The 12,849-nt window shown below is 38.9% G+C and overlaps 1 protein-coding gene across 1 annotated transcript in view; it reads right to left on the bottom strand.

Annotated features, from left to right (window-relative positions):
* Window positions 1-12,849, bottom strand: part of C16H7orf50 (chromosome 16 C7orf50 homolog) — a 119,822-nt gene that overhangs the window by 79,288 nt on the left and 27,685 nt on the right. The gene's annotated exons all lie outside the window — the stretch shown is intronic.

Genomic DNA, 12,849 nt, shown 5'->3' with positions numbered 1-12,849 from the left:
AAAACTTTTTGTAGACAAAGCTAAACCTATGTGGCTTCACTGAATCAAAACATAACAAATTGCATGACTTGGATGTCAAATTTCCAGGCCTTAATTTGCCAATATTAAAATCTCATTTTTCATCAGCATGAAGTTGGCTGGGAATGAAAGCTACAAGGCACATACCCTGCCTTTTTTCAGAATAAAGAATCCTGCAATTAATGAGGCAGAGTAACAGTGCACCTGGAGATCAATGCAAACATTGGCCACATCCTGACAACTTCCTTTCCTTTGTGCTGCCACAATCAGCTTCCTGCAGAAATTCTCCTGGTTCTCAGAACAACATAATAAAATAACCCACACCTCTGGCATCCCTAAGAAAACACAGCTTTTAAGAATCTAAGATATCTTGTAACACATTCATTGCAGTAACCACTGCACATAGCCAAAAGATTACTCCCCATGGATCAGTTCGTTTACCCTACATATATGAAAATATTTTCTTGGCTGTGCTTTCAAAATCATTCATTTATTCCCTTTCGGTGTTCTTTGAAGCGTAGGAAGACAATAGTAACAGCAAACTCTATTTTAAATAATTATTAGTAAACTCTTTAAAAAACCCTCAGTCCAAGGCACTTCTAAGTTTTAAGTCTCAGTCTTAATGGCAGCTTAAATAAATGAAATAAATGAAAATGGCAGCTGTCAGAGTGGAAGTTGCAATATTTCACGATTTAATCAAAGCCTAGTGTCTGACAGGATGCCCTTACTTCCACACAGAGCTTTAAAGGGAGTTTTCTTTAAGAGGAGAGCCAGCATCTCTAAACAAGTACAGAGCAGTGATTTCTGACCCTTCATTCCACAGAGCTTTTGGACACAACCAACAAAAAGGCTGTTTTTAAGTTGGATTAGAAAAATCCCTCATACACAACACAGGCTGAAGGATCTTCAGTAAGAACACAGTTAGTTAATAAGCAGCAAGTTCACAAGCTCACAGGTTTTTGAAGAGTGAAAAACTACATAAATGCAAATAAAAAGGGCTGATCAGGTACAAGAAAGTCAAGATGTTTACACCAGTACAAACCAGGCTGACAACCTGAATCTGCCATTATCTGTCAATATAAAGACATTTTGGATCACCCACAAAAAATACTGCACTACTATGTAATAGGACAGTATTTTCCCAAGGTTGGGAAGAAAATATGATACTGCTATCACAAACCTCAGAAGGAAGTTTAATTACATGTGCACCTTTTCTTTCCTTCTTTAAAATTAAGATTCAATTAAATTGTTTTTGTGCTGTGCATCAGCGATGCCCCATTTATCAATGCTTAATAAAAATGAAAGCAGCCCAGTGTCGGGGCTGGAGACCTCGTGAGCTTCACTGCAGCAGCACAGGACTGGCGAGACCCAAGAAAAGCAGAACCTGCCCAAGTGCCACTCTCAGTTCCACTGTTTGCTGAGGACTCAGAGAGGAATTGATTCTTGCCTAAGTTTCTGCAGCTGTGAAGTGCTCAACGCACTGATGAATCCTAAACATCTGCTCCTAAATTAATTTCTGTAGTCTCTTAATAAGCAAAAACTTGTGTATTTCTTGAGTATCTTGTGTATTACTTTTTCCAAGTGAAAGCAATCTAGTGGTACAAACCCAGCTGTGCAGACTGCCATGGCAACAAATCTGAAGTGTGAAATGTTTCCTCTGTTGAATTCCTTAAGTTTTCCATTATATATCAAAACACTTTGACATATGCTGACTACATTCTTTTTCCATCAGGAGAGCAGAGGATCCATTATCTCCTTTGTCATCCCACTTTCTTCCCACCAAATCCTTCCCTCACCTTGAAATTCCATGTGATTTCCTTATATTCCTTCCTTCTAAAGAACTGGCACTTTTAATTACATCTGCAAGAACGGTCAAAAACATTCACAGTCTGCAGCAGGCAGATTTTCCATATTATTAAAAATCATGGCAGTAAAAGATTTTAAAACACAGGATTCACATCAGAGTATTTATGAATTAATTATAAAAACATACTCTAAAAAACTTTATATCAAAAGTTCTTTAAAGCAAGATTAATAACCAGAAGTGAATCCTTTTTATCTGGTTTAAAAAGTACTTGCATACTTTTCCCCCTCTTCTTAAATGCATTATCCCAGAGGTGCTGCACTGGCACTGATGGGCTCAGCTTGGCCAGTGGCAGGTCCTCCTTGGGGTCTGCTGGAATTGGATCTGTTGGACATGGAGAAGTTTCTGGCAGCTTCTCCCAGAAGCCATCCCTGTAGCCCCTCCCTGCCTCTGCTATCCAAACCTTGCCATGCAAACCCAGAGCAATTACTGATTACAAACTGAATTGAAAAGCCTAATTTAGCCTCCCCAAATTTTCAACTTTAAGCTAAAATTCATCTTTAAATCAGTAGAATTTCTGCACTGTTTCTTATCTCCAAAACCTTTAAAAGGTCATTCTGAAATGAATTCTGGAATTGGTTTATCAAAGCTGTTTTAGAAACTCCATCTGGTGGTCACTGGCAGAATGTTCTTGCAGTAGTTCCCAAAAGCAGTGAGATCAGTAAAATTAGTTAGATTTAAATTAATCTTCAGGGAGAAAAAAAATCAGTCTGGGTTTCTGGTTGAACCCAGATCTGTACAGAGGGTCCTGCCTGCAGGCAGGGAGGGTATTGCTACAAGTTTTCAGAGGAAAGAACCTCAACTTGGACAACCAACTGCTGTTGTGAGGGAGAGGCAGGTAAGAGACAATTCTGTTGCAAGAAACAAATCTCAACAATGGTTAATTTTGCTTTTGAACCTGATAGAAGGATATTTAACCAGGTTACTAGGTCTGACTATTCACAAAGAAGTAATATTTATTAAAAAGCACATGTTCCTTGTATTGCTTCATGAAACATCTGTTACTAGTCATTGTGGTTGACAAGATGCTCAAAGACCAAAGGAAGTGCCATTCCCATTCAGCTCCAGAGCATTGTAATTCTTTCTAATTAAGTATGGTTTCACTAGTTCACAATGAAATAGATTTCTAAATTAATTAACAGAGAACTCTGATATTTTTCAGGTCCAGCCTATGTGCTATTAGATAATCATTTTAGCATCTGCAGTGCTATGCAGAGGCCAGCTCTCTTATTGGAACTTGCCATTAGAAAAAGCTTTTCCCCCCCCTTTAGTAGAATATCATTTTGAAATACAGGCAATTTTTGAGCTCTTGTAGCTGAGTTACACAGATTATTTATCTGTATTGAGGAATTTATTTTGAGATTGATAGAAACATTACTGTATAGCAATAATAATAAAACACTGTTTATAAAACAACTTGCATTACAAACAGTGCTCAAATAAGCCAATAATAAAACCACTAATAGTGAACCACAGGCAAGGAACCCTGAGATGAGAAGGCAGCAATTACACTAAGCATGGCTATTCTAGGAAAAAAGGAAGAAATGTTGATTTACAACCAGCCTCTGGGTGCAGATAATCATTAATAACCAGTGCTTATGGATAAACAGCAGCCTGGGCTTCTTAACCCCATCCAAGCAGAGAGAGTAAGACCATCAAATTTTACAAATTCACCTGGCTCCATGTACCTTATAAATAAGCATAAGCATCTGAGTTCCATTTTAAAAACCACACTTAGAAAATCCCTTCCTAAACCTAACATGCAGGGAAAATAATACAATAAAGCCATGTGAGGTTCTTTTGTTCTAAAATGAACCCATAAACAAGATTCCTTTAACTTTGTTCCAACTAGCAACTCTTGGTTCTTGGTACAACTTCCCTCATGTTTTGGGGTTTGGTGGGTTTGGGTTTTTTGGAGGAGGGGTGTCCTCTTTAATGTCATAGGCCTAATGTTCTACAATGTTTTACTCAAGGATACAAATATGCTTGCTGTCAAGTAAGACCAAACATATATAAAATAAACAGCAAGGCCTTTCACAAGAACAGTTTTACATTGTGACTGGGAACTGTGCATCAGTGTAGAAAAAGCCTTAGAACAGATAATCCTCTCAAAAATTAGGGGGTTTTTCCCCCGCAAGAATTTTGAGGTATTGCATTAATATGAGTGACTTTAGTGTCTTAAAATGCCACAAAGAAGAGCTCCCAATATTTAAGCTCAGATGAATGGAGTCAAAGCAATCTTTGACTAACACAGTGGCTTATATCCCACACTCGAGATATTTTTTTCCTAGACAACAACAACAGAAGAAAAATTAAGGTGGAAATATTTGACAGTTGATGAAAAACATCTTAGAAACAAAACTGCAGTGTATTGCCTGATTCAAAATTCCAGTAACAAAGCAACTGCTTTTCATCATAATACACTGGGGTATAGGCAATAGCAGTCATTTAATATTCCAAAACAATCCTATCATTCTAAAAAGGAATGGTTTTCTTAATAACATTATACCCAAAAGGCAAGGAAAAATACCTTAACTGAGAGAAGACGACAACAGTGTGGTCTGAAAATAAACTTTGGGCTCCTCATGCAGGATTAGCTCCCAAACAATAATCAGTACCCAGAGAATCCAGTCCAGCCCTTGGCTGCTGCAGCCTCTGCCCTCCAGGATGGATCTGTGCTCACCCTGGGGCTGTCTGATGCAGCACCAAGCAAACACGAGCTCTAATGCTCAGCTGAGCATTGCAGCTCTTTGCTGAAGAGCTGACCAGGATTGTTCAGAAGGAAGATGAGCAAGACGGGATCACCATCTCCACAATACTACACAGAATGGATCTGCCTGAAGCTGGAGAATAAAAAGACTGAAATCACCATGGCTGCAGCATCTCACAAGCTAGACACACTGAACAGTGTTTGTTAGACAAGTTTCTCTTGAGCCTTTACTTTAAATTAAGCCTACTGTCAGGGATGTGTGCTCTGCTAAACATATCAGTAATATGGGTCAATTAAGAGAAATTATTGGCGTTAGGAAAAAAAAAAGTAATTCACATCTGCTTTCTTTATAGCAACATCTGTCACTCAGTGCTGGAGATATTTATTTTGCCATATGAACAGTTGTGTTCAAAAATAAACCTGAGTTTTGCCCACCTCAGCACACTGTAGGTGCTTGGAGGCTGTACATGTTATCAGCCAACCCCTAAATACTGCCCCAGCATCTCACAAATATTTCACTTCCATAACTTCACCTTTCCTGCTTCCATCCTACCCAGAATATCATTATCACACATCAACCTTTTCCTCTGACAGCAAGGAAATTAATACATGCTAAGAAACTTCACCAAAAAAATCATTAATCCATAAATCACTAATGAAAATAATTATGACATCATGCATCATCCCAAACACAATCACGTAAGCATTTTTGGAGCTTTGTGAAACCTTTATACCACTGAGCACTAGTCTGCTTGCCACTACTCTCATATGACTTGTATCCTGTGACCATTTAAGCAAATTAAACAAACTGGTTTATTGTTTTTTCTAAGGAAAGATGCAACTGGTCACACAACAGCAATATTTTACTTTTCTTTTACTAACATATTAACTGACAGTAACAGCACAGCAAGCTGCTGCTGAAACTCCACCTGGGAGCTCTTAACATACCTCAAAAATTCTTTTGTTTCTGTAGATGAGGCAGAATTGCAGCTATCGAGATGGGAATCAGCAAAGTCTAAACAGAATAAAGAATATATTTGGGAAACTTTTATTTTCTAACCTCTATTTCTCCTCTGGCTTTCAACTTATTCCATCACCTTGGAAGAATAAATTCCTCAGTAGCCAAGCTTCTCCACCTGTAAAATGTGATGTAAAATGTGATGCTTTCTGATGTGTGAGTCTCTCAAGCTGTGCACCATTCTGAAATTGTGTTGTGGTACGTGCACCCGATTCCAAGTAGGAAACATCTTCTTGCTCCCTAAATACCACTGAATAATGATGTTTAATACATGCTTCAGACAAAGTATGAACTAAAGCGTGTAAAGGTGAATGCATTTTAAAGATGGGAGCTTTGTCTCTGATTACTTTTTCAAGATGGGAGGTGTAAGAAATAGCTTCTCTCTTTTCCCTTTCCCGGTTCTATTTATACAATTTTGTCTCAGTGGATGAGTTCCCTTGGAGCTCTGCTTATCCAGCCCAGGCATTGTCAGAGCTGAGGTTACTGAGTAACAGGAAAAGTGGCCTCAGCTCTGCTGTGTCAGGGCTTATCTCTGCACGGGAGCTACTCCTTGCTCACCGACTGCTCATTAACTCACAGTCACTGAAACCTTTGTCAAGAGCGCTCTGAACATTCCTCACATTCATGCAATCATTGATTTGCCTCTCTTTTACTAATAAACACCAAGGGCACAGGCAGATATCCTTGTGGACACCCACCCAAGGCAAATTCAAGATATAAACCCCCATCAGTTCACTCCTGGCCCTCAGCCAAAAAATAATTTTAGTTCCCCCCCACCCTGCCCCCAGCAGAGCCCAGGGTTATCAATAATGGGCCAATTCAAAGGACTTCAGTGGAAAGTACAGCAACAAAACCATGTTGAAACTGTTCAGCATTGCATCGAGTGCACAAGTGATCCGTTCTGCAAGCTAAAGAGTTAAGTTGATGACCAAAACCCTGCTGAAATTTTTCTGCAATTTCAAAAACAATCTTTTCACTATGCCTGCATAGTTTGCTGTGCTCTCTGCACAGCCCTGAGTCCTAGGAAGAAAAAGGTGACACTTGAATTTGCATCTTTACTGAAAAACCAACAGAAAAAGAAAAGAATCACCCGATTTGCATGTAATGACAATGCATATTTTTTCTTTACCATTCTTAACTATCAGAATTTAATGTCAACAGAATGAGCCTGGGTTAGGGTACAGCTCACAGGGAAATGTTACATACAAAACACCTGCACTACACTGCCACTTTGCCCAAGGTTTTCTGTAACAGTTTGGAGGAACTACTGTAAATAAAAGGGAAACAATAAACAACCTACCCAGTCCAACAAATATGATGGGTACACACTGCTACATGTGATGATCAAAACCAAAGGCTCTGTGTGAATTACAGTATTCTGAATAAAGCCCATTGGAAATCACACTTCACAGAGTCCTGAACTACTGAAGAACTGCTCGAGAGGAGAGTTACCTCACAAAAAATGTGAACCTTCAACCTGAACACTGAAATGTTTCTGAGCTATTGCTGCCACCCAACTTCTCGAGGAAGTACTTGGAGCAGTAGTGCTAACCTCCAGCTCAAAATGTAGACCAAGTGCTAAAATATCTTCCCCAGGTAATCCACAGCTCTGATTTTGAAATTCATACTCAAACACATTTGACTCATTTCACTCGTTTGAAGTGTTTTGGCAGTTTCCATGTGTTTTTCAATGAGCCTTGTTAAAGTGCAACAAGTGGGAAGCCAAGAAAACAGAGTGCTGATGAACTGGTCACAAACTACTCTCTCAACCCACAAAAGCCACTGCAGGTTACTGAAAGTTTACAACAGAAATGCCCTTCCCCATGAGCTGGTATAGGAAAACATGAAGCTACTCACACATCCCAGCCAGACAGGCTGCACTAAAAAAAAAAATGAGCCAACCCTTTCTTGCTTATTTATATCTGAGGTTTTAAGAACACTATTCAACACAGTCACTGACTGATGCTGATCCAGACCCAAAAAACATCCTTCATACTCCAAGTCTTGTCTTTTAACACCTCGTGGTCACTGCAGAGCATCTGGAAAAATAATTTATTGCATGTATACAGTAACAAGAATATTCCAACAGCCAGAGCCCTTGGAAAAATAGAAATACACCTATTTTAAGCAGGGATCTTAATGGTTTGACATGCCCTGCTTTGTGTGGAGCTTTTGTTGTATTAAGCAAAGGGCGTGGTGTGGTATTTATTCCACAGGCTTTTCCTTTTCTAGACCTCTAGCACTTCACACAGCGCACGGGGAAAAAATGCAATTGCAAAGGCTGGCCAGTGAGCGTAGGATTACTTCATGAACAGGAAAAAAAAATCCACTGGATGGCCTCACATACTTAGAAATGGCAGGGACAAACACTACTTTTCTGTTCTAAAATATCTCATTGCCGAGGAGAATCTGAACTTTAAAGTCACATGATGATGAAACCATAGGTTTGCTAAACATGCAACGTGTATGGTTTGAATGACTTCAGCCAAGTTCCTGTTTCCCCTACAGAACTGCAGTTTTTAGTCAGCAAGCGCCTGGATTCTTCACCGTGATGTACAGCAGCTGAGAAGTTATCGTAATATACACACACTGCTTTCTACAGAAATAGAAAGGGCTATAAGCTCCAAACAATAATTGTGTTTCATCTGCCATTTCTCAGTGAAAGGCTCAGCCTGTTGTTTCTGGGGAACAGTTCCTTGAAAAGGTAAGTGCTTTATATTACTTTGAATATACAATGTTTTATTCAAAAGCCTCAACCAGAGAAGCAACGGTTGTTAGCTTTAAATTAAAAGTTGTTAGTTTTCCCTTTTTTAGCAACATTTGAACTACACAAAGTAAAATACTGTATCTGGGAGAGGTGCTACGAAAGCTGAAATGTATAATGAAGCTGATAAAACTGAGCATTAAGTAGAGAAAATGTGAAGACTGTTTTCCAGTAAGTACTTCACTCCCGTTGAACCAATGGGAAGTGGATGATGAAATACTGTTCAGTCGTGTGGACAAACGACTCCAACCACTGCCTAAAACCAGTCTTTTAAAGGATGGACACTGTCAGATGATCTTAACCCCACTACAGGCATTGTATAGGACAGGAAACAGTTTGGGAATTATGTTTAAGTCACTGTTAGCTCCTTTATATTCTAGAAAAGTAAAAACAAAAGCTTTCGGTTTCTCAGGAACTGCTACTTTTCCACAAGTTAAGGGTAGGATTTCTTCAGTCTTTATGACTTCAGATACTTGCCCAACGGCAGCAATTGAGCTCTTACAAGAAAGATGAATACAGCATTTCATATTTTAGTCTCATATACTGCAAGCTGCCCCCATCTTTTAACTTGGCAGACATAGTGTGAGCAGAAAGGACATCTCTCCCCACATCACGTGTTATCTGAAGTCACTGCAGGACATCCCTACCAGCAGCAGAGTTGCACCAGCAATGTTATGTGTATTGCTTTATGACTGGAGGAATGAATATTTTCCTTCTAAAGGCTGGTGACAGAGTGCAGAAAGACTGCCCTACCAAACCTTTTATAGAGGAAGAGTTCTGGCTGCCAGGGAGAAACTCCCCTGGTTTAGGAACTCTTCCTTCTAGACTTTAAATAAACACAAGCCTCCTTGAAACCTCCCCTTTTGCAAAAGTTAAACATTAAAGTGGGCATGGGGAACCTAAACCAAATGGAATCTTAGGGGCTAGGTCCCCTCAGCACTGAAAGTCCTTTCACAACTTGCTATCTTTAAACTGCTTTTTGAATACTGTGCTCACTGTGTTGGAAGTGAAGGGGAATGTATTCACTGCGCTTCAGAAAGTGAAAATCAAACATACTTGCTTTAACTGCTGAATTATAGGGAGGAAACGGGGATAAAAAGAAGGAAAAAAAAAAGTGAGGCCACATGACATTAAGGAGGGATTTGTGACATGACTGATAGCAAAATAAAGTAAGAGGGACCTGAGATAAAGGGACAAAATACTGAAGCATGACAATACAAAGATAAACCAAGCAGCATATTGCAAATTTCCATCAGTAACGAATCATAAACCAAACAGAAATAGACCTGGCTTCTGCCATAGTTACCGTGACTAAATGAAAATAAAAAAATCAGTTTATGTCACAGTATGTTGCAAGAGAAAAAATAATAATTTGGGTCTTGAGGTGTTTGCACTGTAAGCAGACAGATTCCAGTAAAAGAGTTGAGGACTTGTCTGCTGTCGTCTCCCCCTCCACCCACACCACAGCAGAACATAAACATTACAAGCATTTTGAAAAAAAAGAATGCCCCTGCAGTAAATCCAAGAACCAGACAAAAACTGAGGGAATAAGAGATCTTCTCACAGCAGAGGAAAATGACATAATAAATTCCCTCTATTTTTTTATGATAGAAACTCTAAGTATTTTGAAAAAAAAAAATGTGGCCAGCTGTATGAATATTCTGAAATAAAACCTCATGTGAGAAATAAGCCACCCTCTGCTGCTCCCATGGAACATATATTTTTATTATAAATTAAATTAAATTAGTACTACCAGTAGTCTGAAAAAAATTACAAACATTAATACTACTACAGCAGAAGTAGTGAGCTCCTTCATCCCTTCATCGTTCATTGTTATTCCAAGCATGAACTTGATGCTCTGGGAATGTTTTAAAAGTGGAAAGATAATTTCTAAGAGCTGTTTTACATGATAGATGAGCACCTTACAGTCACAGGAATCTCGAAAGCTACGCATAGTGATGTAAACAAACAAACAACAAAAACCCAGAGAGGTTGTGCCATCTGGGACCATTCCAATCCCATCGGTCGCAGAGGCTGCAGGGGACTCAGGCTGTTCTGGTGGGGCCCAGTTGGAAACCCTAATGCAGCCACTTCATGAGCTGGTGAACAATGCATCTTGGAAAGTGATATGTATCCTCAGATTGCACTGGAATCATTATGAAGAGACAAAATATTAAAAAGAAAAAAAAATCAGATTGTCAGGAAGTCAGAAATGTACAGGTGACCCTTTCAGAGGGAGTGCAGGTGTGATTGAGCTTGTAGGAAGAACTGGCCATGTCTGCTTGTCCCCCCTGCACAGGAGCCTTTCCTACCACAACCTGAGCTCCAAATTGCCATTTGCTCTTTTTAATAGTGAGACACCAGAACCAAATATTAAAGAGTTCCTGACATTATCACTGTGATTCTTTTAAGCTTCTAGGAATAATTTCAGGGGGAAAGCTAATAACTACAGCATTGACTTTAATCTTATTTGCCAAACTGAAAATATTTCAGAATTGGCTACAAACTGCTAGGAGATATTTCTTCTTCTGTAATAAACACTTTATTGAATTCACAAAAAGATTTATGCTCAAACTGACTAGCCACAGCAAAGCTGCAAACAGCTCGCTCTTTTGGTAAAATTTTGTTTGTGTGAGAATCCCAAGGTGATTGCCTTTAAAACAGCACAGCTAAAATTTTTTCCTTAGCTCAGTATTCTGATACTTACACTGATTACAATTATAAATATTTAGTTGCACTGTTATTTCCCCAAAGTGAGCATGTTAATTCTAGCCTAAAGAGATTCCTTTTGTTCAGTTTAAACCCTTCCTCAGACGAGGTAATTTAAAAGACATACACTTAGGTGAACATAATAATATTTAGATGGAGGGGAAGCATCAATGTTAATTATTTGACAATAATGTTGTATCTGTGGTTGCAAATGAAACTGTCTCAGACACCCGTGCTGACAGCAAATGAGAGCAAAACACATCCTTAGCCTCTGCTTAACACTGCTGGGCTGTGATAACACACCACAGTGTGCAAGCAGGTGGGTACAGGAAGAGAAACCAAGGTGCTGCACTTGCTTGCACAGTGAGCTGCACTTACTGGAATATGCTGCATTAAGCCTTACTTTGTTTCAAATGCCTAAAGAGTATTTAAATAAAATTAAAAATACATTGCTATGGTCATAATTGAACCCAGCATCAGTACCAAGGCCAGGTCCTGAGCACATTTATTCAAGTTTTGGTATCTTTTCCCCCCCTCCCCAGTAATTTGACATTAAGGCCATAGGATTTCCTGTGAAACCCCAAACTATGGCCTTTGTTTCCTCTGCAATGATGTAACCACAAAAGTTGAACGTTGCTAAATTATTCTGAGGTTCTCTGCAAAGACAGTGAGCACACTTAGTTGGCCCATAGAAGTTGTTGAGAAGATAATGGAGATGTTCACAGTACCAAAACTGAATTCCTCCATTCAGCCCTGCAAAAACCCTGATGGAATTTGCAGGTAACACTGTAGGCTCTGGTGGAACAGCTCTAAATGGAAATATTCCCAGGCCTTGAATCTACAGTGTGGGATGATAACAGACTCTCTCAGATGCTCAATCCTTCACCAGATTAAGCTTCAAATATCTCTCCTAACAAAAGATCAAAATTTGACGTAGAGTTTTCTTCATCCTTGAGACTCTCCCAAGTATTTAAGAAGAAATGAATTGCAGAAGTTAAAATATCATACACAAGATTTTCTCATATCTAATAAACTATTTTTAAACTTCAAAATCATATTGACTCTTAACTTGCTTCAGAGACTTCTGCCTGACTTGCCCATCCCATCAGTTCTTTCCTACATGGTGCACCTGAGCTCAGAGGCTGGCACAGAGTCTGACCAGCCAACCTTGTCTCTGCAAGACCACCTGTAACACAAAACATCTTCCCTGGGTGTATCAGTCCTTCCTGTAGTGCAATCTCTCAGAAAATAACCTTTTCTACAAAGGAAGAAACTCTGTCTTTAAAAAGGAACAAAGAACACTGCTGAATCAAAACATAACTCGACGCTTTTCTATAAATGAAATTATAATTATATAAGATTACATACACATTTAATCAAAGCCACTTTGATAAGTCAACTTTTCTAATTAAAACCAGTATTAGAATTCCAATTTTGAGGAGAGATTAGAAACATCAGAAATGTGAAGTAGTGTCAGAGGTAACAACCATAAATTAACTGTCAAACAGTATTAAGACACTGATTTATCTATAATGAGCACTGCTTAAAAACATTAGTGCATCTCTATGAATTTTTACCAATTTAACATTACTTTCATTTTAAGAGTTAACATCACTAGAATCCCCTTATGGAAAAGACATTATGTACAACTAAGCATGCAGTTTCTTGTCACTGTGACTTATAGAAACTTCTGTAGGGAGAACTCCATGGTCTTGTTTTTGCCTGCTGGTTCTGACCAGCTTTAGGTAAAACAGAACACAATAAAA

This window comes from Melospiza georgiana, chromosome 16 (assembly GCF_028018845.1).
Source record: "Melospiza georgiana isolate bMelGeo1 chromosome 16, bMelGeo1.pri, whole genome shotgun sequence".
Classification (NCBI taxonomy): Eukaryota; Metazoa; Chordata; class Aves; order Passeriformes; family Passerellidae; genus Melospiza; species Melospiza georgiana.
The sequence above is the reverse complement of the archived record's forward strand: the minus strand, read 5'-3'. Positions and strand labels throughout refer to the sequence as shown.